This window comes from Anomalospiza imberbis, chromosome 1 (assembly GCF_031753505.1).
Source record: "Anomalospiza imberbis isolate Cuckoo-Finch-1a 21T00152 chromosome 1, ASM3175350v1, whole genome shotgun sequence".
NCBI classification, from domain to species: domain Eukaryota; kingdom Metazoa; phylum Chordata; class Aves; order Passeriformes; family Viduidae; genus Anomalospiza; species Anomalospiza imberbis.
The window spans coordinates 63,220,610-63,231,409 of record NC_089681.1 but is presented as its reverse complement, the minus strand read 5'-3'; the positions used below and the strand labels follow the sequence as shown (position 1 = coordinate 63,231,409).

Genomic DNA, 10,800 nt, shown 5'->3' with positions numbered 1-10,800 from the left:
GATTTGCGAAAAACGCATTACGTTTTTCTCTTTAGAACAAATACAAAAGTTACAAACTGTTCATCTTTTACTAAATTTCTATAATTACTTCCTGAACTTTTCAGTTTTGTAGATTTTAAACATTTATGAAATACAATTTTTTCCAACCTTATTTATATGTTTTGTTTAAATAATTATTGTTTGTACATTGAAGTAGAATAACATTGTTTTCATTAAATCATTGTTTCCATGTTCTAGCAAGATTCTTGAACTGTCATTACTATTATGGAAGCGATGCCTAGATTTTATCACAATTTTTAGAGTCATATTTATGAAAAATGGGTGACTTTGGCATAATATACAAATCCAGGAACTCCATAACCATGTAATTTTCTTAAATTTATTGCTTACTGGTATTTCAAAAACTCTTGGCAACATTCCCTGCATTACTTCCTCATATTGTCTGGATTATTTCTGGGGACTGTGACAGTTAATGACACATTGGGGTTTTTTTTTATATTTTGGGTTTAACTCAAACTTATTTGTTCATTTATTAAACTGCTTTCTACTTACTATACTCTTTTTTAAAAAAAAATCACTATGCAATGGATTTTATTCTTTCTGTTAACCTATTTTTACTTAAACTACATTATTTGAAGCTGATATTCACAAATAGATAAAATATGGCAGTTTGTGATATTAAGTTCTTATTAATATGCATTTGAGATAATTATGCTATTAATGAATAGGGGAGCCATGAATTAACTATATAAGACAACCAAACTGAATGAAAGAAATATTCTTTATTATGCTACTGTTTTTTTCAGGAGTTGAGGGTGTCATTGGCTGGTGTGAAAGAAAAATATATGGGGAAATAGCTCATCTAACTGAACAGGAACAAAAAATAGCAATTGTATGGCTACTTATTTTAGGTAACTTGAATTCCCTGAAACTAGCAGAGGCTTTTGGCATTTCTCTGCTTCGTTCCACCAGAAGCCTCAAATCAAAATGCAAAGCACTCTTTAGTTCAGGGAGAGAATTTTTTTCAAAGGGGTAATTTTTTTCTTCCTATTTCTTCCATATTGCTTCCCCATTTTGAAAGGAGGACCATGGAATTTAAGCAAGGTGTAACATTTTTTAATCAGTCTATGCTATTAAGTGCCCTACTGCATGCCGCACAGAATCCAGAAATTATGTATAAACTCATTATATAGGCATGTTATTTGCTGGAATGTTCATCTGTTTCATTAGTTGAGACACAGATTTTAATTGTGATCTTTATGTTTCAGGATCAATTAAGAGCCACTGAGATCAGAGACAAATTTTCTGAGAATTATAGAATATGCTGACTTGGAAGGGACCCATCAGGATCATCAAGTCCAAGCCTTGGCCCTGCACAGGACACCCCAAGGGTCACACCATGTGCCTGAGAATATTCTCCAAACACCTCTTGAACTCTGGCAGGTTGGTGCTCCTCCTCTGGGGGGCCTGTTCCAGTGCCCAACCATTCTCTGGGTGAAGAACCCTTTCCTGATATCCAACCTAAACCTCCCCTGACACAGCTTCATGCCATTCCTTTAGGTCACGTCACTAGCCACTTCCCCTCATGAGGATGTTGAAGACCACAATGTGGTCTCCCCTCAATCCTCTCTTCTCCAGGCTGAACAGACTAAGGGATCTCAGGCTCTTATTCAGATTCCCCTCAAGACCTTTCACCATCTTCGTTGCTTTCCTTTGCATACTCTCCAACAGCTTTATGTTCTTAAATTGTGGCACTCAAAACCGCACACAGTGTTCCAGGTGAGGCAGCCTCAGTGCAGAGCAGATCAGAGCAGGACAATCCTCTCCCTTGCCTGGCTGGTGATGCTGTGCCTGATGCCCTCAGGAGATGCTTGGCCCTCCTGGCTGTCAGGGCACTGCTGACTCATGTTCAGCTTTCCCTCAAGCCTCAGGCCTCAGCTTTCCCCAGGACCTTCTGGAGCACATTTACATGACAGGTTAACTCAGAAAATGGACAGTCATCTTGCGCACCTCATCATATTGTGTTTGAGAAGCTAAAGCTTACATCAAGCATCATGAACTTCTCCAGACTTTTTGTAGGGGAAGAAATGCACAGCTTCTAACTAAATTGTGTGACTTAGAAAGTTGTTGTTTTGCGCAGTTTTTAATACCTGCTAAAAAAAACTATATATATAGTATATATATATATATATATATATATATATATAAATACAGATGCTCTATTGCCTCTATATTTACTTTTTTTCAAATCAGAAAGTAGCATAAATCCAGGGGTACAGCACTGGGCAGTGGACTTTCTAATCCAGCCGTGCTTGGTTACTGTATCCTACTGTTTGTATCCCTGCACATGGGAGTTATTGGCATACGATATACAGTGGATAAGCATCATTATAAATGCTTTAGATTTTATTCTCAGTTTGATTGCTTGAGTTTATGTACCTGTCACTTGCCACTGCATAGAAGTACTCCTGATTCTTGGACCTGGAGGTGAAATTTGCCTTTTTGTGACCAATAAAGACCTGTAAGCTGCACAAAATAAGTTGTATATTGTTAAGTGATCCAGAAGGCTTTCAGATTCCATAGTAGAACACTCTTTTTGCTGGATTTATCCCAAAAATAAAAGATATTTATTAACAAACAGATCGTTATGCATTGTCAAATTTCAAAGGTGGAAGACAGTTCTTTTAAATGAACATGTTTCCAAAGTTAGAATAAGATAGATCAAAATTCAGCCTCTACCCAGGAAATGTTCAGAGTTCTCTTTCTCTCGGTAAGCTTTCCCTTGTCCTCCAGGAATATCTTAGAGTAAAGCATAAAGTATTGATATTTTACAAAAGAGAAATAAAAAGTCATAATCCTTACATTTTCTATCAAAGATGTTGTGGAGAATAAGTCTCAGAATGCTAAAATGTAAGGTAAGGATTTTTTTTTCTTAAATAGAAATGGGAAAAGAAAAATTACAAAAAGGTTTGCAAAAACCTTTGCAAAAAGGTTTGCAAAAATGAAAAAAGGGGGAAAAGACATTTCTGTCACTCAAAAAAAAAAAGTCAGGAATATAGTGGTGAGGCGTTCTTTAGAGGGACCACTTAACTTTCCTTAATTTGGTCAAGGTAGTGTTAAAATTATCTCTTCAGACTTCCTGCAAAACCAAGAATTGGTTTCAGTTATTTAAGTTGAAATACCTATACCACTTGCTTGGAATAGTAATGGAGGATGTCAAAGGGCATTCCTAAAGCTCAAACAAGCGTTAATAACACCTTCAATATTCTTGCACACAGATTTAAACTCTTCGTTTGAAATCTTTATGGAAGCCAGAAAACTTGGTCTTGGAGCCACTCTTACTCTTACCCTGGAGGGTGAAGAGAAGATCATTACACATATTCCCAGTCTGCTGACTTAAGTGGAATGAAATTATGTAGTCTTTAAAGCGATAGAAGCACCATTTTACAGTGAGGGCCCTGCAGCACTATGACCTTCTTTCTCTAGGCTGTAGTTATTGGCAGTGCCAGTATGAGACCCACAGCTTAGACTCCACCTTCTCTCCTCATTACAAATGACCTTTTTTGTAGTCCTGGGCCCTCCATGTTTTTGATAGAGGTGCCACACAGCCAGCTGTACAGTGAAAGGGAGAAAGAAGAAGAATACACCACATTTGCAGAAGGTGTATTTAAAAGTCACCCCTACATGTCAGTCAGAGTAAAGCAGACATTTCTTGTTCTGTGTCCAGCCCATATATAAAAGCCTGAGCAGCTTACCACAAAAAGCTTCCAATTTAAAATATTAGAACAATATTAAAAATAAAGACTTGAGATGAGCAATTTATTTTCTTTAATGTTATAAAAAACTCCTTTTTTTTTCTGTGAAAATACTCATTTTAGCTGCTGTTCATTCATCAGCGTCTTTGTTGTTTAAATATGGATGAAGCTGCTCTTTCATCTTGCGAGTTAAATTTTAGATGTATAAACAGGACAGTGAGAAAATTCTGTGTTTTCCAAAGACTGGATACAAGGTTGTGTTTCTAGGGGTTTTAGTCTCGCACCTTTCTCTATCAATGAAAAAACCAGACAATCCACATACCCCTAAAAAAAATCCCTAATCATAAAGACTTAGTGATTACCCTCATATAGGCAAAATTTACTCATAATAGCCTGGTGGCATCTACTAAATTAGAAGTCAGGCTTGGACATTTTTTTTTTTTTAATTTAGGCTGGCATTTTATAATTGCTAGTGTCTTTAAGGTCTTTCTTTTTGTTTGTCAACCAAAGGCAAGGAAACGAAACTGCCTACAGTGTCAAGCAGGTAGGATTTGAGCTGGCATTAATGGGAGATGTAGATCTTTCAGACTCAAATTCAGTCTTGAACTAATGTTTTCAAACTTTAAAAATGTGACAACACTCTTGAAAAATTTTATTTCTCTTTTTAATTATATGGTTATGAAAGTGAGCTCTGCAAAATGTAAATTGACACAATACTGAAGATTTTACAGCCAGATAGGTCCACTAACTCTTTAAGAAATTACCTCTCTTAGGTTGAAATCTCTAACTATGGACTTTTACAAAAATTACTGTTAGACTAACCAGAAATCAAGCAGCTAACAAGACTTTATAGGTCTTCAGGGGCTGTGCAGATGCCACACAGCAGAGACTGAAGAAAGTACAATATACACAATATGAATTACAATATATACAATATGAATTATCACATTTCTTGGGTGTTTTCAAACATTCTCATCTCATATTAAGCCTGCTTAGGGTTTGAAAACTTTGAAATTAAATTCCTATCACCTAATTTCATACAATGCACAGTTTATGAGGTTTAAATTCTAGCTATGCTCAAACTAGCAACATAGTCTGTACCATAGCATCTTTCCCCAGTAATGCTTACTTCTCACCAGTATAGTTGTACCTTAGAACAGCAATTTCCTATTATGATTTCTTATGTCCCAAAGAATGGTGTAGAATGGTGTTTTGGTATTAGCTAGGAAGAAATTTACAAGAAAAAAATTCAGCTGAGTAAATCCATTTTCCATTTGCTGAATATCTGCTCTGAGATGCTCTTGAATCCAATTACATCTGCCCTTGACAGCACATCCTAAACAAGTGGTACTCATGAGTACTTGTAGACATTTGTATATATGTATATACGATACCAGAAAACAGCAACCATTTCAACACTGTTTTGTAGTTGCAGCAGGGAATTTGAGAGGTATAGTTTAAATAAAATAGACCTGTTTTCATAGTTGAGTGCCTTTTTTGCCACTACATATAGGAAAATAACTCTGAAATATCATTTGATGTTAATTTGAAACTGTTGAATGTCTTGTTATATTGTTCCAGAGTTAAAAATTCAAATATTGTGCTAATACATACCCCAAGAGCCATAACTTCTGATTGTATTGAAGTCTTCTCTTCAGTAATTTCCTTTAAGAAAGCCTGGAGCCTCTAATACAAGAGATGCTTTTAAAGGATTCATCTAGAATGAGGGAATCTCAAATATTTAATGCCAGAAAGAGGACCTTATTAGAGCCAGAGCCTGGGGCTGAGTGTCTTATGTCTTAGGAAAAAAAAAGATTCTGAAATTTCCCAGGTTTTTAACAGTGCTCAAACTTGCAAGACAGGGCTAAGGAATCTAAACACCTTAATCATGAAATGATATAGCTATCTGTAGAAGATGAGCTTGAAGGAATAGGAGCACTTACCATAGAAAATGTGGTTATATTTCATTTTCTGAAATCTCCTGATGTCCAGTTGATGGGGGTGCAGAGGAGACCTCGTACAGTAATACTGCACAAGGAAAGCGATGTGTTTGCTAAGCTGATCAATACCATGATTAACTTGGCTGAGTGGAAGACTGATCAATCTTGCTATTGATCAGCTTAGCAAACATATTAGTGTGCCTGTGTAGTGTGGCTACACTGTATCTATTAGTGTTTAATCAGGATATATATGCATCCAGGTATTCAAATAAATTTGCAAGAGATGCACACTGTCTGCCCAGAACCCAAGCAGAGAGAAATTGATCACAGTCTCTTGCACAGAAGGCAGAAAACTGGCATTAGATTTATATGTTAAAAAAAGTACATTATTTAAATACAGAATGCAAAATAAATCTTCCCTTATCACATTTTACTGAGTCTCTATGACAGATCACTGTATTTCTTAAAGGAATTCAGTTCCTATTTTGAATTTTTGAAAACATAATGTTTTAGTTCAACAAAGACATACAAAATAATTCTCCAGTAATGCTCCCTGAACTCTGAAACATACTAGATTTTTTTTTTCCAATGGTGATGTGTCCTTAAAAGTCATATTTTAAAAACTGATGTAGCCTATGAATAAAAAAAAAAAAAGAATTGGGTTTGTATGAGCAAGGTGGTATTATCAACTGGATTCAGATCTAATCAATCATCTCCTGTTCAAGGTTAGATGTCTGTGATGATTCCTTCTTTAAAGCAATTTGAACATTTGTTTGTTTGCTGCTGTAAAAAAAAAAGGTACTCCAAATGGTTTGTGTCTCAGAGCTTAAATTTTAAAGACATTGTAGAACCATTTATATATATTTCCATAACTGAAAGGATTTCTAGTTTTAAACACACTATCGACCCTGTTATGAGTCTTTTCCATTATCTCTTTCTTTCAGTTTGTCTGTCACTTTCTCAATGAATTCCGTCTACATAGTACATGTCCGGATCCAGTAAAATTAATTAAAGAGTGTATTTTTCTTTCAGTATCTTATTTATAGAGAACTTAAAGTAATGCAGAAAGCTGTCACATTTTCCTAACTCTCTGTTCTTTACTTCTTTTCAGCTGTGACCAAATATTATGTCCAAGACTATTTTTGGGAGGATATATACAGTCTTGAAGAGCAGCTGCTTTATGGCATTTCAAGTCACACTCCTCCAAAAATTTGATGGCAGGGTAGGATCCTTGGTTTTGTAACAAGCCAGCTATTGCAACTAGTAGCAACATTTGCATACTCACAAAGCACCTGAAAATCTGAAGTAACTTCAATGGTACTAATCCAGAAAAAAAACCGATTTCAGTTTGTAAGTCCCAGAGTGAAGGTTTCTGGCGACCATGGAATAGGAGTGCAGTACCTATAACGCCACAAGAACTCACAACAAATGTGCAGCCAAAAATGAAAGATGATGATTACAAGATGTATTCAGGCTAGGTAGCAGACACAGGAGTCCAACATATCACCTGCTAGTCAGTCTTTCTAGGCAAATGTATACTAACACTTAGCTAAAATCTAACTCAGCTGTTTTCTGTAGGACTGTATGAAGTATAATCACCTTTACAGAGGACAGAAAAGGAGAAACGCACAAATACCTCCTGCGGTTCCCATTTTCTTGCTCTTACCAGATTGTCCCATTGTGTATGAAAATAAAAATTATTGTCTTCAAAGGAGTTACTTCACATTTTTGCCACACGAGCCTTTAAATATCTGTATCAGAGAGCATATCTCTTATACCTCTTAGGGTTTCTATTATGGATATATAATATATACTAATTCTCTCTACATGTTAGCAATACTCTTTTTCTTATAATGATATTTATGGGTCTATAACCAGGAATTTCATGACTTTATTTGGAAGATGTGGAAACATATCTTAAAGCCCTTTTCTTCAGTTCCACTGTCCCTCATATATGTCATTTACATTTACATGTGTACTGAACAGCCCATCCACATTGCCATTATTTCTTTCCAGCTGGTACTTTATTTCAACTTCTTTAAAGTCAGAGTGTGGCAGACTTGCCATCCATCATTGTCTAAGAGCTCTTAATTTAGCTACGGAGAGTGTGAAAGAAGGTTAGAAAGCTGTACTAAGTCACAAATATAGGATCAGACAAGCCTTTGCTAAGTCTCTCAGTAATTATTAGAGCTCTTTGAAACCTGCTGGCTTCAGTTTGAATGAGTTCAGGTGATAATTACTGGTGCTCGGTTTGTACTTTTCAAGACCTCTAGCTTTCACATTGCATTCTGAATAAATGGGAAAACAAAAATTCGGTTGAGGTGCTTTGAATGCCTGAAATAGTTTCTTATTGTTGCACAACACTCCCATGTCTCTCTCATCCTCAGAATAGATAAAAGCCATTGACAGAAGTAGCAGAGGAAATTAAGAAATTGCTATGATTCTCAAAACCTCAAATGTCAGGAACAGGAAAAGAAGCCACCTAGTCATGAAGAGCTATCTTATCTAGACAAGATCACAGGAAAGATCATACCCATGTAGTACTGGAGGTTCAGCCACACAGCAGCAATGTCCTGAAGACTTTAGCAAAGAATATTGTAAATGGCTCTCCACTTCTCCTGAAGAAATCTCCTTAGACAAACTTGCAAACACCCACTAAGAGACTTACTGTGATGCTTTTTGCCAGGAAGTGAAAGACAGTTTTTTGATCATAAAGAACACAGGTTAAAGACATCCAATTCAGATTTGAATGCCTGAAGAATAGAATGTAATAGAAACCTGTCCTATCTCTCATCCAGATGCTGAGCCTTTGCTTATCCTACTTGCTAAAAGAGCCTGCAACTTTGTGGAACGCCAAAGACAATTTCCCAGATGTGTGAGAGTAATGCTAACGTTGTGAACATTTTTCAGTTGTTTTTTTATGGTGCTTTGGTTTTGGTTTGTTTGTTTTTGGTTTTTGTTTTATTTTTTTTTCTGGTATAGCCTGTACCTTGATAATTTTATTTTACTTTGAAGAAAATATAACATTTTTGTCATATTCATGGACCATTTAAAATACAACACTACTACATCAAATACACTGCCAGATAAAGGTTGACTTGGACTGTGACACTTTTTCTCGTCATATGACAGACATAAGTCTAGTTCTTGAAAGGTGTCAGCAGCATGTTTGCATGGATGGATAAAAACAGAACATCCTCAATCTGCCTGTTGCCAGCCTGGCCAGGCTAAAGTTCACTCTGATCCAGAACAGAGGCATTAGCACAGAGCAGTCTAAGCCATATGCTTCATCTTTCAGCAGAGTATATTAGCTCAGATCCAGTGGCTCACAAAAGCATCTGTAAGTCATACTAAATTCAGTGCATAGATTCAGATGATTTTCTTCCATTAATGCATTAAAATGTTTGGGCCTTATTTAGCTCTTCTGTTGTCTATAATTTTTTATGGCTTCTCTCTTTTCATCAGGGTGTTTTTTCCTCATTGAGGTTCAATTTGCCATTGACATGCTCTGGCAAGAGACAACAGAATAGTAAGAACAGGCATTGAATTACATTTCTAAGCATCTTTACTGAGTAGAAAATGGATGTCAAATGCTCACACAAACAGTTAGTGACATTAATACTATATTTCATAATGAGTCATATTTTTTACTTATCTACATATTTTTTTAAAGCAGTAAAAATTATGTTGAAGACTGGTTTTATGGGAACACCATAATATGAGTCAAGCCTCAGTGGCAACCTTTAATAATATTGATCTCCAGATTATTTTTTGATATTTTCTGAAAGTTTTTCCAAGTAACAACAAATAAAACATAATTAAAAGAAAACATTACTATGGATATTATGGTCATCTTTCTTAACTCATTCAGTCTGGGCCAGCTTACTCTATACCTGATGTTTAAAGCCATTTAGTGGACATGGTAACACACAAATAAATTCTAATCTTACTCTGCCCAGAATAACTTTTGCATCTACTATTTCCTAAAATGCTTATGTAGTTTACTTTTTCTTTCTGTGGATGAATATTGGTACCCATAAGTTAGAACTCTTTCTTTTCAATGCTCTGTCTGATATCATATTTTGTAGCACTTTTATTTCCTGGTACAGAAACAGGCTTATTGTTCTTTCTCTTTCCTTAGGACCCATGTTGTAATGAAACTGATCTCATCATTCTCACAGTAGCATTAAAATTTCATATGATCATGAACAAAACCAAATAACTATTTCCAGTCATATTAAAGTTGTTTCTCATAGTTGTTGGTCCAATCTCCTGCCACAAAAAGCATTTCTATTTTTGTGTTCTACACATACCTTTCTCTTCCTTTTAAACAGAACACTTTTAAATGGCTACTCATTCATCAGCTTCATAGCCACCATTACACCTCATGCACTTGATTCTGACTCAAGTGACTATGACTTCACCCAGTCTGAAGTGGTCCTAACACTGTGGTTCTCCTCCAGAATCATTCCTATTATAGCTTGGATAAGTGCTTTGGTTCAAGTAGAGATATGACATACCAGCATAAGGAATTCTCATCAGGTGTAAAGAAACTGTGACATATTCTGATCCAGTCAGATGCAATGAACCTTGAAAATCAAAACCCTGTTTACCCCTACTGTTGTGTAACCATTTGTATTTTGTCTGTGTAACTTCTGTTACCATAATTCCATGCTGCAAGTTAATGGATATCTGAGTATATTAAATATCTAGAAAAAAAATTCTGAGGTTCATCCATGAAAGGACAACGATTTAACTCATACACAAATGTGAATACAAATTCAATTACACTAGTTAACTGTTAAGATTTCTTAAGTAATTTCAGCATATAGAGGATCTGGCACAGATGAGGCTGACACAATGATATTTACAAGAATTTACAACAATCTAGCATTTTATACATTTTAACTCAATGTGCACATGGCCAAAGCAAATTCTTCGTATGTGATACCATCACAGAATTCAATATTCATAATATGGCAACTTTGTACCCTTGCTCTCTGCATCCCAGTCAAAAATTAGCATGTACATATTGTACAATCTCATTTCTTGTCTCTAAAGATTACTTCCTTATCTTTTTTGATAACTCATTATTTTTTTAAAAA

The 10,800-nt window shown here is 35.6% G+C and overlaps 1 long non-coding RNA gene across 2 annotated transcripts; it reads right to left on the bottom strand.

Moving 5' to 3' along the window:
• Positions 1-3,299: 3,299 nt before the first annotated feature.
• On the bottom strand, positions 3,300-10,093 carry LOC137479036 (uncharacterized). 2 transcript variants are annotated; one of them, XR_011001949.1, is made up of 4 exons: positions 10,009-10,093; positions 5,699-5,783; positions 4,906-4,977; positions 3,300-3,612 (listed from the first exon to the last, which is right to left on the bottom strand). It is a non-coding gene; the product is annotated as an uncharacterized lncRNA (long non-coding RNA). The 2 variants fall into 2 exon arrangements; XR_011001954.1 differs by lacking the exon at positions 4,906-4,977.
• Between the last annotated feature and the right edge of the window lie 707 nt (positions 10,094-10,800).